Below are 20,092 nucleotides of genomic sequence, written 5' to 3' on the forward strand. Positions count from 1 at the left end.
TGGATTCTTTCACTACCTGCAGGTACATCTGAGGTATGCGTTCGTAATCCATCTGATGCTGCTCAAGCATGGGACAGCAGGGCAGGTTTGCCTGTGGTGGTGGAGTCTCTCTGTGACTCAGGCTGTGTGTGTGTGTGTGTGTGTGTGTGTGTGTGTGTGTGTGTGTGTGTGTGTGTGTGTGTGTGTGTGTGTGTGTGTGTGTGTGTGTGTGTGTGTGTTTGTCTTTATATACTTGTTCGGACCAACCCTTGATGGACAACCTCTCTTTGGGGGACTTTTTGCCTTGTTTGGACATTTTGTTAAGTCTTCACAAATGAAACACTTGGATGAGCTCTTTTGTCTCTGTTGATCTAAGGTGACATTTTGACTCTCTGCTCCTTCCTGATAGTATATCTTGGTGTATAAAATGCACTTTTAATCACTTTTTATTCAGAGTGTGTTGAAGACATTTCGACCAATATACCATTTAAAAATGCAGTGAAAAGCTGGCTACATGCGAGTTGGACCAGTCAAGTGTCATTACTTTTCAACAGCTTTTCTGTCTCATGGGTCATAAACATACATTCAACCCTCCTGTTATGTTCGTATGGAAGAGGATTAGGGCCACATATATATTTTGTATTATCAAAATAATATAGGCCCTAATCCTCTTCCATATGTTTGTTTCTCAGGAACAGCAATAATGTTCCTGGGTCAATTTAACGCACGGCATATTAAATTATCCAAAAGTGTCAGAACCCAAAAAAATCCCAATAAACATTTTTTTAATCTCATTATTAACTCCATTACGAACCATTTAAATCAATATTTAGTGTCATGGTGTTCTTTAATTCTAAAAGGGTCATGGTTTAATTAGGATATCTTACTTGTTTTTAATGAAAATTCATGTTAAAAGGATGTGTGTGCGCATGTGTGTATAAGTGGGGTGAAATATGTCACACAGTTGCAAAGAAACAACTAGTATTTGACACTTCTGACCCCTTTTAGCCAGGTCAAATTGACCCACAAACAGTATATCTATAAACATGGAAGGAGGGTTGCAAATATGTGAAATCAACCATTTTCATTTTATATGTTGATTAAGCTAATTAAGCCAAGTGGAAGAAGTTTCATACCCAAAAAATACTTCTAACCATTTTTTTTTTTACTTTAAAAAAAGGGTCAATTTGACCCACAACATAACAGGAGGGTTAAAGAAATGGCGGTATCCTGTTAGATAAAAAAATCTTGTGGAGTGCTAGTTTGATTGAAAAGACTCCACAGTTTAAGACAACAAGTGACCAGCAGCAGTGGGTGGGTCTCGGTGAATTTGTCGCTGACAGTGGGTCCATACCTCACAACTATCAACCCTACTGCTAGCAGAATGGCAAAAACAGATTGTCCTGGAAAGGCAGTTGTTGACTTAACTGAACGCAATGGAAGTGTTAATGCAGGAGGACAATTTAAACCTTTTTCCCTCTGATAGACCTCCAAAATCATATAACCAGTATGACCTGTATTCTGGATTTTACGGTAAATGGAAATTGCCAGCCTGTTTTTATCTTTAAGTGGATAAGATCTGTTGAGATAACAACACCAGCTTGATTAAACTACATATATGCTAGATAAGATCAAGTACAATACCGTATCCTTCTGCCTCAAACAAATGACACATAAATTAAAATAAAGTAGCACTGATAACAACGTAATGAGGTAGAAGTGGCTGGTGTAGGAGGAAATAATGATTTTTATGTATAAATTTCCTGGTGGAGGAAAGCAAATGTGTGGGAAACGTTGTGATTCAGGCTAAATTGACATCACAAACAGAATCATCAAGCTGATTCACACGGTTGACAGACTGTTTAGCGATTATAGTGGGAGATGGTCAAATTCTCAGGCTATTTCCTCGCACCATCACACTCACTCTTTGGGACTCAGTTTTCCCTCAGTGTGTGTTGGTATGTAAGAGAATATGTGCTTGAACATTTCATTATGCTAAGATGGAGATGTTAATAATCGTTGCCAACAGGCAATCATCGATTGATCACAGTTTCCGTACCGCTTTTTTGTTTAGTGTGTCAAAGCCTGCAAACACACAAGCACACACACACAGAGGGAAACACGCAGATGCACCTCAAGGCTTGTAGGTGCATGAAAAATCACCAGCAGAGACGTGCAGAAATGTACAATCAAGCTACATTGCACATACCCACATCTACACACAAAAACACACACACACAGGATGAGGAAGATAAATGGCTGTGGATGCTGGTTTTCAAACAGACGACCATGAAGAATTACACTGATCATCGTTTAGCAATGCACAGTTTTTTGGGACATGCTTCTCCTTTGTTTTGTCGTGTAAGATCCAGACAACAAGCAGGAAACAAACCAGAGGAGTTTTTTTGAATGCCAAGATGAGAGCTGCTTGTATCCTCATAGCTGCTTATTTTCTGCTTGGCATTTCAAAGGAGTGTTTGTGCCTTGTTGCTCACAGAGGCCTCATCATGGTGTCTCTATCGATGGTGGTGGTGAAGCTTGTTTTGCATGCTGCTCTCATGGCTGCACGATCGCTGTGTGTATGCGTTGTTGTGCAATTTGCAAAGAGATGTGTGTGTTTAAGGTGCGGGTGAGACACCGCAGTGGTTTGACATATATTCTCCTGTGTGATCACGCACGCACACACAGGATGTAAGGTGCAGTGTGTGTGAGATGAAGGTGATCTCATGCAGTTAACAAGTCATCTTCAAAACATCTCCAGAAGTAGAAGATGTGATAGAAAGGTTCCCATAAGATTATATATCACACTTACATATATACTGTGAGCAAGGGAAACCCTTTTATATATGTTATAGCTGACATAATACAAGTAAAAATGTTTTTACTTATGAGTTTTAAGTCTATCTTTGCAAGAAATACAAATTTGCCAAAACATTAATAAGTATTTGCAAAAACGGACAAAGGTTAATCCTTGCTTTGTCTTTGATGATAACTTTTGTCAGAAATCAGTTGCTACTTTTTACAAGAAGTAGGTTAAGATAAGTATTATCACTCATAGTGCAAGCCCTATATTCCCTATCTTTTAGCTCTGTGTTTGGTCCCCACCAGCTCCTGAGGAAAACGTGGCGTTTAAGCTGTTGTACATGCCTCAGTCTCATGAACTCTTGGTGTTGAGCAGGTAGTGGTCTGTAGAGCAGGTAGTGATGTAGAGCTTCAGTGAACCTCCAGGTTTATAAAGAATATATTTATAATTCAAACCACTTGTCCAAAAGAGTTACCAGGAATAAGTTTCAAGTACTGATGGAGTGCCACATTTTATTGTTGATGCATTGAACTGCAGTCCAAAACAGTAAGTTATAGCTGGTCCAGGTGGGTTATGCTCTCGTATGTTTGTATTACTATATATTTCTGTATATATATTTCTGTATATATATTTTATTATTAATATTTTCAGCACACCTTTATCATTATTATCATTATTATTATTTGTATTTTTATTATTTCTTATGTTTTTACTGATGTTTGATGTTAAAGCTGGAGTCACAAGTGTGGTCATTGTTATTTGTAATGTTGTCTGTTCGACATCAGCAAATATGTTAATGCAGCTATTATTTTCTCTAATATCTCTACTTGTATTTGTTTAACATTGTCTTAGGTTAACGGGATTTTTTACTTTTGTTTAATCTAATCATATGTGCACTGTTGATGCCACTATACAAAAGGCGCTCATATATGTATCTGTTACCATTATTATATAATACTGTGAATGCTAATAAAAATTTCAAAAGAATAAATAAATATGTATATATATATTTTATTAATTTAAAAAGATGGGTAATGCTCTAAGAGCACATTGTTCTTTTGAAAAACATTAAAAGACATCTATGGCCACTGTTTAAAATATGTTGATGACTGGTTCAAAAGTTTTTTAACCAGGTACTTTCCTACTATATGTAGCTGTTGATCATTAGAAATTAGATTTCACTAAGAAATCTGCTTCTGTCATAAGATTTTTTACACATTCACACACACTAACAGCAATTTCCCAGTCTACTTTTATGTATTGGGGTTGAAATGATTGTAATGCTGCATCATATCACCAACAAAAAAATATCAAAAGACTGAAGCTGGTTGTAGCCCTGTGACCTTCTGCAAGCAGGCCTGCAGTTCACCGCTTTAGCCTCTGACTTCTTTCAGTCTTCAGGTATCATCAATCACATCAGCATCCAGGGGTCTTACCTTCAACCATTGTAGTCCGAGCATCACAGGCTAAGTCCAATTTTGCATTGACAGGATTTCAACGATAGCTGGTAAATTACCTTGGATGCAGTCACAGTAATTGTTGTCATCCTCCTTTCAACCCTTAACTAAACTATGTATCAAAAGTGTAGAACAAAAATGTGTTTTCAGAAATGATGATACCTTGTGTGAAAAATGTTTCAAATTAGGGTCTTAAATGTTCAGACCTGATTTTACCCTGTTTTCAATCAAAGTACAACACTAAAATTCAGGTTGGTGCTCACTGGGTTAAATTTAAATTATGTATTTAATCCTTTAATTAAGGGGAAGATTAGCTCTCTTTTTTTATGGAGACCTTTGCACAAGAATGAATAATTTAAACAGAAGCTTAGATATAACACATAATTTGCAAACACACTCTGTAGTGTCACATTTGCAATGTTATGCCATATCTTAAGAAGACAAAGATACACTTCATTAATCCTTGAAGGAGATTCTTTTCTCTCTGTTATTGATCATGCTACGCACACTTTCAGACAGTACACAGGCACACAAAAACAAGATCAAATGTCAGAGTAAGGGGGCTGCACACAACGAGCACGGCATGTGTTGGGGATTTAGTATCTTGCTCAAGGGCCCCTGAGCAGTGCTCGGGAGGTGATTGATGTCTCTCAAGCAATAAGTCCAACCTCTATAACCAATAACAATTACATCACCAAAACGGACTCAAGTGCAATATCTCCCCAATCCAGTTCATCCTTCTCTTCTTACATGTGCAATACGTCTTTCTACCTATCTTCCCAGTTCTGTTCTCTATATTGTTTATACCTAGGCTACAAGTCTGTGCACATTTTCACTGCGTCATTGGTTTTGGAAATATTTGTAAATGTACTTATTTAGTTGTGTTTAAACATTGTGTATATATGTTGTATGATATGCTTATTTTTACCTCTTTAATTTTAATTGCTAATAACTTTTTAATAATTGATATTATACATGCTCTTGTTTGCTTTATACTCTTTTGCACTGTCTACTTTGCAGCTGTGACACTTAAATTTCCCCATTGTGGGACGAATAAAGGACTATCTTATTTTATTATCTTATATAGTGTAGTCTACGCTAGAACTCGATCTAGGCACCCTCTGGTTCCCAAGCTTCTTTTCCTAACTAATTGTAAATGTAAGGAGCACAGAAATTACAAACGTTTTTTTCATTTTCAAATTCAGCTTGAACATTTCGTACAAATATGACAATTGAGTTAATGCTCTGTCATAATTTCTGTTAGTTGTAGATTTCAGAAAGCAGAAATCATTTGGTGGTGTCCTCCAGAGTATAGTATTATGGTAAATCAAATTAAGCATATTGTTAGAAATATAATTATTTTATTAACATAAATATGAGTAAAAATAATAATTATTCTGGTGACACAACATTGGTTCAAGGAAACTTTTGTTTTTACACTTACTTGTCAGTTTTTAGTTATTGGGACCCATGAGATATCTATTTATATAGAACATATTCCTAAAGTTGTCCAAACTTTCCCTCACTGTGATCTCCATGATTTATGACCCACTTTGACACATTAGCCAAGACCCTTTTATCTGAAATGTCTCCCCTTAAGGCCACATCATTGCTGCTCAATTTCTTCACATTCAGTCGGGTCACCTTAGCCCCCTTATCGTATAGATTTACTGACGATAGCCCATAAAATCCTACATCACTTTTCAAACTGTTATCATACACCAGTTCAAATAGGAGTCATTTAATGGGACATATTAAACGGCCAATTGAAGTGTAATGTGCTCTGGCTTTATTTCCATTGTAAGTGATGGTGACACGTGAGAGCATAAACCCACAGACCATTAAATGAGCTCAATGAATTAATTTTATGCACATACGTGTTGGGGTGTGTATGCGTGTATATGTGTGTGTATGCGCATGTGTGAGTGTCTCTAAATCTTTGGAGGAAATACATTTATCTATGAAGCATGTATGTGTGTAGCATATGTGTTCTGCTTGACATATGAAGGTGTCCCCTTCTTTTTTGTTAGTGCAACTCTGCATTTGTTTCAGTGTGTGTGTGTGTGTGTGTGTGTGCTCCAGTGTGTGCGTGTTTGATATCGCACTGCTGCCTCCCCTTCGTCTACCCGCTAATCACTGTGATTAGTGACTCATTTCATCATTACAGGTTTCATACCACACACTGCCTACCTCTGCGTACAACCATTCCTGAAGAGAACTTCACACACACTCACACACATGTAGAAACACACACACACACATAGGCCTGGCAGTTGATCACACACTCCTCCACCTTCACCCCTGCAGTCTGCCATCCATCACTCTGCCACTGGGGAGAGAGATGGAGAAAAAATGAGAGGACATGAGGGAAAAAGGAGGAAGGGGAGTGAGAGAGAAAGAACAGAAAGAGACAAAGGAAGGGGTGACCATGTCTTTTACCTCGAGCTGGGCCTCTCTTAATCCCCGCTGAGTGCACACATACACACACACATACACACATGCATGCAAGCAGTTCAAGATATGTGAAACCAAAAAGCCTAAACCGCTTCCTCCAGGGGCAGCTCTTGTCTAAGTGTAGCAGCAGCTATACACAGCTGTGTGAGGTCAGGTAAGTGTGTGAAAGTGAAGAAGATACAAACTTAAACATGCACAGGAGCACACAATCACAAGCATTTTAAAGCTCTTTAAGTAATACTGAATATCTCCAGTTCCAAAAACTGAAAAGGCAAAGCCAAAATAAAAAACAAACCCATTCAGAAAGTTACTGAAAACAAGCTGAGGAACTATAGATTTTCCTTAAATGGCATAGACTAGATTATGCACTGTAGCATTGACACCGGTGAAAGTTAAGTGACTGCTTTTGAAGTGATAAATAATGTTATAACTTATTTATTCTGTCAAACAGAAGTGAACAAGCATTGGTAACACTTTACAATAAGGGTCCCTTAATTAGCGTTAGTTAATGCATTATTAAGCATTAATTAACAGTTTAATAATAGTTTAATAATCGTCATAATGTATTACCTAACATTAACTAACACATTAGTTAGTGCATTAATAAGCAGTTAATTAATGTCCACTGCTCAGAGTGAATTAATACATTATTAAGCATTAATAAAAGTTACAAAACTTAATTAGTTAACCATTAGTGAATGCTTTCTGGACCCTTATTGTAAAGTGTAAGACATGCATCACTTAAGTAACACATTATAAATGCTAAACTGCCTCATAAGCATAAGCATAAGTGTGTGCATCACTTTTAAGTGTCCTCTGGAAACACTTCTGTTGTGTTGCTGTCTATTTGCAGCGCGTTTTTCTAATGTATTGTGTTGTGGTCTTTGCATCGCGCTTTCTAAATGCTGTGCATGTGTTGTCAAATTGATGAAGATGTTTTCTTAATTTTCTTGTGTTTTGTCTTTTTGCATGTGTTTTCTCAAGTTGCAGTGCTGTGAGCTCTCAGGGCCACCGTACTTCTCTGTGCCAGTTGAGATGTTATCTGTGATTATCTGTTTTATTCTAAATAAAATGTGTTAAATTCTGTATATGTGTTGCTTCAACTACATTTCAACTCATTTTGCTTCAGCGTATGTGTTACCTAAGGGATACATGTGTTACACTTTACAATAAGGGTCCAAAAAGCATTCACTAATGCTTAATTATGGTTAAGTAATGCTTATGAGGCAGTTTAGCATTTATAATGTGTTACTTAAGTGATGCATGTGTTACACTTAACAATAAGGGTCCAGAAAGCATTCACTAATGGTTAACTAATTAAGTTTTGTAACTTTTATTAATGCTTAATAATGTATTAATTAACTCTGAGCACTGGACATTAATTAACTGCTTATTAATGCATTAACTAATGTGTTAGTTAATGTTAGGTAATACATTATAACGATTATTAAACTATTATTAAACTGTTAATTAATGCTTAATAATGCATTAACTAACGCTAATTAAGGGACCCTTATTGTAAAGTGTTACCCAAGCATTTAGTATTCTCCTCTCTGTTAACAGCTGACCTGCTGATTTATATTCTGCCAGATTTTTAGCCTTAGACAAAAAAGCAGAGAGCTGCAGTCTAAGGGCCTGTGTCCACAACCAGCTTTTTGTTGCGCTGGCAGCATTCACAACCTCTGTGCTTGGGTGGTTCTTACTGACACCTGCTGTTGCCAGGCTTCAAAGGTAATCTCATTGCACTTCCACTTTCTTCAGGAGTGACCCAAAGTCTGTTTCAAATAGCTTTGAATGCTTACTTGTTGCTTTTATGTACAGACATTTTGTGAAGAAAACATAAAAACATTGGAAAGGAATAGTATCAAATAGTATTGAACTATTTTCAACTGGAGCACTGGGGGCGTAGAAACAAAAAGCAGCTGATAATGAGGATGTATTTTGCACTGAAAATGCTGAACTGCATTGGTTTTGTGTATAAGACAGGCACTGCCAGGGTGATAAAAAAGCTGTTAGAAGGACACAGGCCTTAAATCAGAGATATTGGGCCATGGAAAATATTTTTAGGCTCTGATGTAAAGTAAGAGGTTTTATCCGGTGACTTCTTCCTGTAATATATAATCACAGAATATTTCCTTTGCCAATGAATTCAAGAGTAAGTCATAAGAAAATAATATTAATGTTATAAATGAGCAGTTTCACACGTCATGAAGCAATGGATTATTCTTGCCAGTAGATTCTCCTGGAAATCAACACTAAGTGCTCTGTATGTGAACAACTATGTGCAACTATGTCATAGTGTTTCAATCCGCTCTAAACTTCAAAAAAGGTTACTCCAGTGAACATCCTCATTGCAAAAGTCACATGGCATTAATGTGACCTGTAAAGCTGAGAAAATGTGTTTTGTCGGCATGATCATTAACTTGTACATGTTCCATATACAGTTTGCATGTGCACTGCATGCATATGCAAACACATCAAACTGTCTTTGTGCATATTTCCTTTGTTTTATTTCCACCATTCCATCGTTCATGTGGTGTCACAAGCCCAGCCAAAACACCTAGTTAGCTCACTTTGATAGCTGATCCTACATCAGTGTTACGATGGCACCTTGTCCAACCTGCTCTGAATGATTCTGCCGTACACTCAGTTAAATCCCCCTTGTGTGCCAAGACACTGCCAAAATATGAATCCCACCCTGGGTCAGAGTACATTAACAGTCTCTTTTATGAGGTAGCGTACCCCAGAGCTTTTCAAAAGGAAAAAAACCTCTAGAACATTTGAGATTATTTCCTGAAGCTCTGAAGCAAATAAATTCTGCCTGCAGGGACCTCTGAAGGGCACATTTTGTTCTCCCTGAGCTCCTGTAACTTCTCAGCAGCAGATAAGTGTTCAACTGTGATGCTCAGAAAATCCCTGCTGTGTATCTGCCACCACAAAATATCCACACATAAAAGAAAAATGGGGGTTCAAAGGAAATGTAATAGTTGAGTACTGAGAGAGCTACTGTACAAATCAGAGCTAGAACAGGTGTGGAAGAAAGATACTGAGACAAGGAACGAGGTCCAGACTGTTTGGACAAGGCTATAGGGTTTTAGTGAACTGATCCTAAGCAGACCTGCCCCGTCTGTCTTCAACCAGCAACACCTCGTAACAACACTGAGTGGTAAAATGTGTGTGTAGGGGAGGTATAGGGGCTGGTCCGCATCAGGTTCCAAGCTTGGCAAAAAATCAAGAGGGACAGATTTTCTGCAGAGTCTGCAGCTTCTCTCCTTCACTTCAGCACATCGTCTGCATACATGTGCACTTTGTATTAATGTGTGTGTGTGGGTGCACATGTGTGTGGGGGGGCTGTCAAAACCCTCCACCATATGGGCTGTTTTACCAGGTGACCCAGCGGAGACAGAGATGCACGACAACGCCTTTTTCTATCTCCACATCTGCAGCAATGAGGGAAGGTGGATGGAGGGGGGTCAATTGAGATGGATAAGATGCAAATGTATGCAGATTATTGTTTCATTTCTCTGAGAGATACTTCTAAAAATGTAAATGTTACAAACAATTCTTAAGATTTCCAGTTTATTTCAATCAGTGTTTTGACTTTTTTACTTGTAGTGCTGGTACGAAGTTATTTCCTTCTTCTGTTTCTTGGGATAAACATTAATTGCACTGCAGGAAAAACAAAACAGCACTCACACATGTACACACAAACGTAGCCCCAACAGCAGCTCTCCTTCCTCTTCGCACGTCTCTCCCACGCTTACCTTCCACTCCTACACAGTCTCTCCTTCAACACTGCATGAACATACTGTAAACATGTCAGCTATAAAAAAACAGGAGGACTTGTCTTGGCTTTCACAGTCCCTTGAGTAAAAATAGCTGGAGTGAATGCAGGATATTTTCCTCAAGAATGAAGTAATGAAGATCAGTGTTTCTGCAATAAATATGGGACATTGTAAGTGAGTAGTTCCCTTAAATCTTGACCCTGCTGCCATTAGAAAATACATTTTCATTTCAAGCTGTTCTTTTTAGTTATCAGTTTATATTTTTAGGCTTTGATTTTTCGTCTGTCTCATTGTGATTTGGCACAGAAATTGAAACTCAGCAAGATTTCTCTAGTTGTGGTAACATAGAAAGCATGCACAGATGTTCCCCCTAACCTTACAAATTGATCTCTATCACAGGCTACCCTTTTTTCCTGCCGCATCTTCAAAGTGTGCTCTGAGTTTGAGGCCGTAACACCAAAGTCCAGAAACAGCCCACTGGCAAACTAACAGAGAGAGGAGGAGGAGGTCTGAGGGCTGTGGGAGCTGAGGGGAGCTGAGTGGGGATGACGGGGGTGGGGGCATGTTTACCTCTGTTCTCTTGGGGCACTGCTTTGGGGATAGGGCGGGTGGGGGTTGACCGGGGGAAGGGGGTGGGTCTTGGTTGAGTTAAAGGGAGGGGGGTAAGGGGGGGTAAAAATTTGACATTTGGGGGAAGTAATTCTTGCGTAGTCCTCGACTGCCCTCTATGAGCAAGGCCTGTTTTATTTATTATTCATTCAATAAAGCTAGACACAACATGAGAAAAAACTTCAAATCTGTCCAGGATAAGCCAGAAAAGTTAGTTAGATGCTTAAAGAGGTGGAATCATGCTTTTTCATTTTTAAAAACATGCATGAAGTTATGATGTTGGATGTTAATACTAAAATTGGAGTAATCACAGCCAGGATACGACCTTAAGCTGTTCTGAATGTCAGATTATAAAAGAAGACTTGCTCAATTTGTGACATCAGCAAAATGATGAATTGTGTCACTTATCAAACAGAAAAGTACTGCTGTTCTTTGTTGCTGGGGATTATTTTGGCCCTTTCCAAAATTCCCAGGTCTGATATGGGGTTCAAAACATGGCTATATCTCATAATTTGTCATTTCAAATAGAGAAACACCAGTTAACTCAATGACGGCATCTTTATAGTATTGTAACAGTAGAGGAGGCTCCTGGAGAGCTTGTAGAGAGGGTTTGTAAGGGGAGGGCCTTAAGGAGATAGTAGCTAAAATGAAACTCTTTGCATTAATGATCGACACTGCGCTGTGACTTCATTGACAATTGTAACTTCCCAACATTCCAACAGGATGAGTCTGACTCTAATGTCAATAAATGAAATGTATTTTCTACAAGTCAACGGAATTAATCTCATGACACTTTACAGCCAAACATTATGTATTCAGACCCAGCTCTAATCCACCATAAGAGAGCACCAAACAGGGGCAAAGAAAACCTTGATTCATTGGTGAACAGCCCTCTGCTACAGTCAGCTAGGCAAGAAAGCTACCCACAAAATATTGTAATAATTATGAAATTTGGTAGCACAAGCACCCCTGCAGGCTTTAAGTCAAATCACCACAAGTTTCTCCCCTCTCTGATCTGCCTTCCCTCTGTTTCCTGCTAAAATATGTGCAAAAGTTAGAGTTAGTTAGTTAGTTAGTTAGTTAGTTAGTTAGTTAGTTAGTTAGTTAGTTAGTTAGTTAGTTCGTTAGTTCGTTAGTTAGTTAGTAGCATGGTCTTAAAATTCAAATTCAATTGGACCAACCAAGGACTTCTAATTTCATTCTGATCAAGTATGATGTTATCAATGGCTGGTACGTCAGTTTGCACTTTAAGTATGCAAGAGAGAGAAAATGCTTACAAACATCTAAATATGAGCGGCTTGTTAGTTTGCCCTACTTGTAATTTTTACTTAATTCAGATTCATTCATGCATCTTAATATCAGTGCAAAATAAAACTACTTTACTGTAACAATTACCCCCCCCCCCCCACACACACACACACACACACACACATACACACACACAAACACACACACAGAAAGGGGAGGGGAAAGGGACTAGTGACTCTGAATGCAAGAATTAGTCAAGCGTGCATTTTCCGTCTTTTCCCTTTCTCTGCCTTCTTCGCTCCAGTCATTGTTCATGGAGGCCTTTGGTGTGTGTGTGTGTGTGTGTGTGTGTGTGTGTGTGTGTGTGTGTGTGTGTGTGTGTGTGTGTGTGTGTGTGTGTGTGTATTTGCATGAGTGTTTGTGTGTATGTGTGTGTGTTTGTGTGTGTATTAGTGAGAGAGAGAGAGAGAGAGAGAGAGAGAGAGAGAGAGAGAGAGAGAGAACTGGCACACTCTAACCTTGACATTTCAGTGTCATGGGGTGATGAATGAAAATGACCACAATACACTGGGGATGGAGAGAGTGAGGAGGAGGAGGGACAGACAGGATGGGCAGACAGTACAGGGTGTGAGGTATAAATGACAAAGCACCAGCAGGGGGAACAAAAATGTATTTTTCCGTACATTCTCATATATACTTGAGTGTAGAAACAGAGTGTGTTTTGTGTAGTTTTGCATCCATAGTCAGCAGCAGCAGGGAGGGAATGGGATCTGTGCTCCACCAGCCCGCTGGTTGCTTAAAGGCCTTGAGGCCTGAGCGGGATTGATGTTGTTTTCTTTCAATCAAGCAGCTGTGTGGGACGCACTCATGCTGCAGACTGCTCATATAAACACTGTTTTACTGCTGGCAGAGGGAGGAAGACAGGCCTAGACTCTGTGTCTTTATCAGACTGTCTCTGTTTTCATGTCCATCCTTATCTCTGCCAAAAGGCATGGTCGGAACTGTTCTCAAACTTGACTATACCATATGTAAATAAAGGAACATTTACCTCGAAATGGCAAAATATGATGCCAGAGCAAGTTTATATTTATTTCCAATTGTATCATGATAACTGTGGGAAAAGACCCAGGGGATTCAAACCTACAACCCTCTAGCTTTGAGGCAGCAATGCTAACCACCACTAGCCACCTCTTTAGTGTATTTATGTTGCATTATAATACGATGTGTAACAAGGAAGGCCCCCCCGCCAGGGATTTGAACCCAGAGCTTTCTCACCGTGAGGCAGCAGTGTTGCTTTGCAGTTTAAGACTGTTCAAGTATTATTTTTTTGATTACCTCATGATAATAAAGAACAGAGACCAAACCTGGGGACCTGAACCCAGAACCATCCTGATATTAAGTGGCATCATTTACTACCATATTACTTACCTTTTAAGTATGAGGGGTACACACACCAATGGGGACTCTACTCACTCTCCATAGTCTGCAATGCCATCGCCAGTCAGGGGAATTGAACCAAAACTCTTTTAACATGAGGCAACAGTGCTAACCACTCCACCCACACTGTAACTGTCCAGTGTTTTCCTGGTCATATCTAATGTAATGTAGTTATACAGTAGGGTTAACCACTACACAACACAGCCTTCCTGAAACGCTTACCTAGGTATTTTATTTTCATCTAATTGATGATTATTCATAAGAAAGGCCCAGCTTTGGGAGTCAAATGTAAAACCTCTTGCTGTGAGGCACGGTGCTAACCACCACATCACTTAAACTTTGAAGGTTCACGTTTAGAAAGGCACTAGGGTTCTCACCCCCTGAATTAGAGCTCACTACCTCACTCCAGAGTTGAATTCCACCCTCAGCCAAGCCACTATTCAATTACACCATTGTTTTTACCACATTTCCTAATCCAATATAGCTTTGGCAGTCATCGTTACAGTGACAGCCTTTCTTAGTTTAAAAAGAAAAGAAAAAGTGTAACACAGTGCCTAAAAGTATAGCAACTCATTAGCTGACCTGGTAGAGTGCATACCTTTTTCCCCACAGCTTCGCCTTCATCTTTTCGCCCCAGATTCAAGTCAGGCCCCAGCTAGACCACTGCCAACCTGAGAGATTCTAGTCCATTAATATTACATTTTCCTGCAGCATGTTTGTTGCAGAAGTTGCAGAAGAACTTTTAGCTCACCTGCTAATGCATGTGTTTTAAAATGAAGCAATAGCATTAGCTTACTTGGTAAAACACATGGCTTGTTCCTATCTTCAGGTAAACTGAAGCTCCATCATAGGCTATAATCAGCTTTGTTCGTTCTTGTCCATCAATTCTATTTTCTTCCCAAGCACAGTAATGTAAAACACTCTTTTTTTGAAACTGCAAACAGTCCACCTAAAAATAGTTTCTGATGACCTCATCTGTTCATCAGTTCAAAACCGCAAAGCTTCCCTGAATGAATGCTTAGGACTGCATGACGTGGTTCTCAGAATCAAAATCAGAATCAGAATCAGCCTATTGGCCAGGAAAACACACAAGGAATTTGACTTGGAAAACGGTGCTCTCTGTGTACAAGGCATAAGAATAAGACATACAAATAAAAATATAAGTATAATAACAATAACATCAGCAATAAATACAAAAGAACAACAAATAGGCATGACTAATATGTACAGGCTAAAATAATATGATAATAGTGCAGTGGTGAGTAGCAGATAATAAAATAAATATAATATGTGAATTCTGCTTGGAAAACTGTTACATTGTATATTTACAGAGAGTATTTATCTGACAAGTATGACACTGTTATGGTTTAGTGTTCATCAGAGTGAGAGCTTGGGGGAAGAAACTGTTCTTATGGCGGGTTGTTTTGGCGCACCGTGATCTGTAGCGCCTGCCGGAGGGGAGGAGTTTGGAAAATTTGTGTCCAGGGTGTGAGGGGTCTGCGGTGATTCTCACAACTTTCTGCATCAGCTCTTCATTTTAGTCAGGTTTTGGTGGGGCACTGCTGATCTTATCCATTAATATTTTATTTTCTTGCAGCATTTATGTGACAGTATCAAGCTGTCTTTCTTTTTTTAAACTCCAGATATTCCACTTAAAGAGGGGCTTGTGTTTAGCTCCTAATGAAGCGATATGCTAAAAGGAGAGTGCCTGTTAAGCTCACCTGGTAATGCTTCAATGATAAATCTGCAAAGCAACAGTAAAAGAAGCAACTGGTTGCTTCAATACTGATTTTGTAGCACTTGTCTTTTATTGAAGTTGCTTTTCCACTGAGCTATTGTAGTGTATTTCTCTCTATTCTAATTTATGCCTCTCTTCTTGTTCTCCTCTCACTCTTCTCTCACACACAGTAGTGTGAGTATCATATTACATCTGCAGGCTTGTGTAAACATTGGAGAGACCACACGCCCATTGCGCACAGCTATAGTTTGAGGCTGAGAGCGCAATTGTGTCTACTCACGTCTCCAAAGGTACATTGAATAGTCACTGCCAGCAGTTTTGTAAGGGCATCCCCTCACAGCTGTTTTCTATTAGGGTTTATGACTTGATCATGATTGTTTTCGACTCAGTCTCACCAACATTCGGCACCTATATCTCCCAGTGAGTGGGATGATGTGTCTGTCTCTTTGTTGCTCTCACCATAGGAAGAATTATGGTCATGATGTCCAATCAAAATGTTGTAAAATGAAAATAAGCATGTCTTTGAGACCTTTTGTGCTACACATTCTCACTACTCTTTCCTATATAAATCCCTGTAATGCCTTTGTTCTGGAGTTGGTCTGCGGCAAAGGATCAACTCACTTTGTTCAGATGCATAGATGAATAAAGTTTTTTCTTGAATTGAACTTCAGCTGGACTCCTGGAGTGACTTGAACATAACATTTATTCTTCAAGGAAGACTCAACACTTGGAATATTTCTTTAGAAAGTGAACTTAGATTGAGACCAGGCAAAGTGTTTTAGAAATTATTACACTTCACTATCCAAAGGCTCAATGTTGTGGTGAGTGTATTTTTTCAGTTTTTATCATTTTAGTGAATATGCAATGGATAATGACAGGACTTGGATGAACTATTTGACCAATAGTATGGCAAAGGCTGGATTCAAACCACTTTATGATGTTCACCATAAACATCCTGGGCAGTTTCTTACTCTGGAGGTCCAGCCATTTGAGTAATATTGTGGCGCAGGCAGGATATGGACCAGCTTTTGTAAGTGATGTTTGACACAAAGGGCAATTGCTTCACCATTGAATGGTCCTGCTCTTCTTTGAAGAGATTGCTTAGAGATTTATATTAATTATAGCTTTGCATTCTTGTAATGTAGATGCAAGGAATAATGACTTTATTGGAACGACAGTTTGACTGATGTTGTGCACAGATGCACTCTCCTGAGACTTCAAAATCATTCTTAGTGAAAGACCTGTTACACCGATGTGCATGTGCTACAGAATTGACTGTACAATGTTCAATAATGTTGCGATACTTTTATTTAAACTCAAATTATTTTAGTGCAACATGACCAGCTGTAGAAGCAAAACAAAGACAAATGTGCACCTTAATCATCCATGCACACCCAGCGAGGGCTGCACTCATTACACCACATGTATCACTACATGCAACACATGTAATGTATGTAGGGACCCTCTGCAGTACATGCATGATAATTGAATTGCTCTGTAGTTGGAGGGAGGGACTCAAAAGATCACACCCAAAGGTTATATGCACAGTGCGAGAGGTGGGCTTACTGCTGAGGACGTGGGTATTCCATTATACCCACCATCCTTTGTATCTCCATGGCAACTACACACATGCACACATGCACACATGCACACATGCACACACACCTACACACTCGTACTATTCTCCAAAGGGCAGAAAAGAAAGTGGGTATAATTCAGTGTACTTGTGACTCTCTTTACTTGACTACACTGCAGACTCTCACCGCTAGCCCATTGTGAATTCCAGCCAATTAGGTGTGTGCGGTGCAGCGGCCAAATAAGACCTGTTACTGTTATCTAACAGCTTACCTTTTTATAGAGCTGCATGTTATAGTACCTGCCAGCAGAACTCAGAGGAAATTATTGCTGTCATGGTGGGAAATGACGGGAACAAATTACGGGATGTGTTGGATGAAATTGGCTGGGTGCAAGAAATGGTAGGTGAGCATGCAGACACACACAAATACACGCATACACAAACTGACACACACACACACAGATACCTCAGTAGCCTCTGTGCCTTTTACTTTCTCATCGACCAGACCTATTGATGTACTGAAATGTTGGAAGACTGAGTCAATAAACAAGAGGAAAAGCTTTTTGAGGAGCCGGTGACGCAAAGGAGGAGTGTATCCACATGCAGTCCATCTCTCAGTGTTGGCTACCTGTGCACGTGCATTGGTGCGAGTCTGCATTGATATGTCAAGCTGCACGTTTCTCACGTTTTTTCTTTGCGCTGTCTCCTTTCCTCTACTCTCGTCTCCCCTCTCTTCTCTCCAGACTCGCAGAGCTGACTCGTTAATGTTTAATGCTCACTCAGGAAGCAGACACTTGCACGCACACACACACGTACACACACCCCTCCTTCATCCCCCTGGCGACGCCATCCTCATTACCAGCCTGAGATTTGACCTTTCACCCCTAGACCAGATGGCTGATGTTTTCATTCTGGAGGGAGAAGAAATGAAGCAGGAGTGGCTCCAAATCGCACAGCGTTACAAAAGAGGGCGAGTGTGTTGGAGGATGATGGGAGTGTTTGTCTGTCAGCAGGGGAATTAGATAGAACTATTGCTGAATCAGCCAGGGGTTCCCAGGAAACTGTGTGTCATAACACAAAAAAACAGTGTGATACTCAGGGAAGAGGAAAATGCTAGGTCACCAGTAGAGTAGATTTTCTGACTAGCTTCCCAAAGGACTTGTTTTTAACACATTTTCTGGTGAATTTCTCCTTGATTTGGACTTAACTGCCAGTATATTAAAGTGCTCTTACAAACTCATTCTATTCACATTTCTTTCTTTGACCTGCAGACTTTACTGACTCCACAAAGTGTGACAAAGTCCAGATCAGGCAGCAGGTCTTTGCCGCTTTGCACATCAAAAGATTTCAGATATCACACAACGTGAACGCGAGGCATTTACCATACGGGACTGAAACTGAGCAGGCGTAATGTGTGAGAGGTTGCATTATGTGGGGGGGGTTTGGGGGAATCTCATGATAAAGCAATGGAGATTGTATGTCTCTGAAATCTTAGAGGTGTGGATTTTCTTACTATTGCAGCTGTATTAACCTGCCCAAGGACTGCAGTTTTAAATCAGCCCAGATGGCTTCAATTGCTCATAAGCAGAAATTCTGTTTAAATGTGCACTACATGTTAGGAGTAAAGACAAACCCAGAAAGGATATGTTTTCTGGGGAGTCTTATTTTCCTGAATCAAGTGTTAACACTGAGTTCTTGAGATAAGGTCGAGTAGTAGTATGGGAGCAGAGCAGCCTCGAGCATCACACATAGATAATTTTACTTTTTCCCTCTAATGAGAACAGATGTGTGGTCAACAGCACTTAGCCAAATTTGCCCCCGTAAAAAAGGTGACAGCCTTCTAGAGAGCTAATGCCAGCAGCACTACATGTGTTCACTTCACTGTCTGCGTGTGTCTCTACCTGCTCCACACATTCTCACCATCCTGTTCTACCTCTTCGTTCCACCTCCTCTCTCTCTCTCTGTCTCATACACAGGCATATATACTCTGAGAACGACTCAGCAGGGGAGATTGACAAAGTGATGGAAACAGCAAATATAAAAGAAAAAAAACCACATTACCATTTTGTAACCCCCACTGGGCCTGTATTTCATTTCCACCAGCGAGTTGACGAGTCAGAGGACACGGCTGGAGAGTTTGATGGTGTGTCATGACTCAGTGTGATCCGGAGGAAAGGCTGTCGCTCTGCTTATGTTAGAACACAACCCCAACGTCTGTTCAATAAGACCTGGGTGCTGAGATCACCCTGGGATGCATTGGAAGGCAGAAATTGTGTGTGTGTGTGTGTGTGTGTGTGTGTGTGTGTGTGTGTGTGTGTGTGTGTGTGTGTGTGTGTGTGTGTGTGTGTGTGTGTGTGTGTGTGTGTGTGTGTGTGTGTGTGTGTGTGTGTGTCCGCCTTTTTCTTTAATCAGAGGTTGAGTGGAGCAGAACAGAACGCCAGGGTTGAGTCAGAGGTTGTCAGACTTTAGGCTGGCACTCCTGCCGTCTCCATACCCTCCTATAACCAGCTCCACATGTTTCTCAGTCAGTACACAGAGGATGGATTACTACCAGTATCTTTTCATCTCAATGTAATCTTCTCACATTACCACCAGGGGACCACCTGAAATCAGACGTGGATCTGGATTAAAACCACACACTGCAATGGGTATAAAGTTGCAGACTGAATGCAATGACTCAGCTCTGCCTACCTTTTATTGTCTGCCTTCTTTTTTCACTCATTCATTTGTGCCTTTTCCATTACTATTTCATCAATATTCTTTTTACTGTCCTTGATTTTCTGGCTCTACTAAGCAATTCCAGAAAAAAACTATTTTTCAAGTTCTTCATATGTAACTTTTACAGGAAAATCAGTGTTTTTTCTAACACTCTTCAATCTTGTGTGAGTTCATTTATAAAGTAGTGAAGCTTTGGTAAACCTGCAACTATTAAAGTTTGAGGATAAGTTCTTTAGAGTTGACATGAAACTGTCCACAAAAAAAGGCGTGGGGCGTTGTTACTGTGTC

This window comes from Notolabrus celidotus, chromosome 16, assembly GCF_009762535.1.
Source record: "Notolabrus celidotus isolate fNotCel1 chromosome 16, fNotCel1.pri, whole genome shotgun sequence".
In the NCBI taxonomy this organism is placed as follows: Eukaryota; Metazoa; Chordata; class Actinopteri; order Labriformes; family Labridae; genus Notolabrus; species Notolabrus celidotus.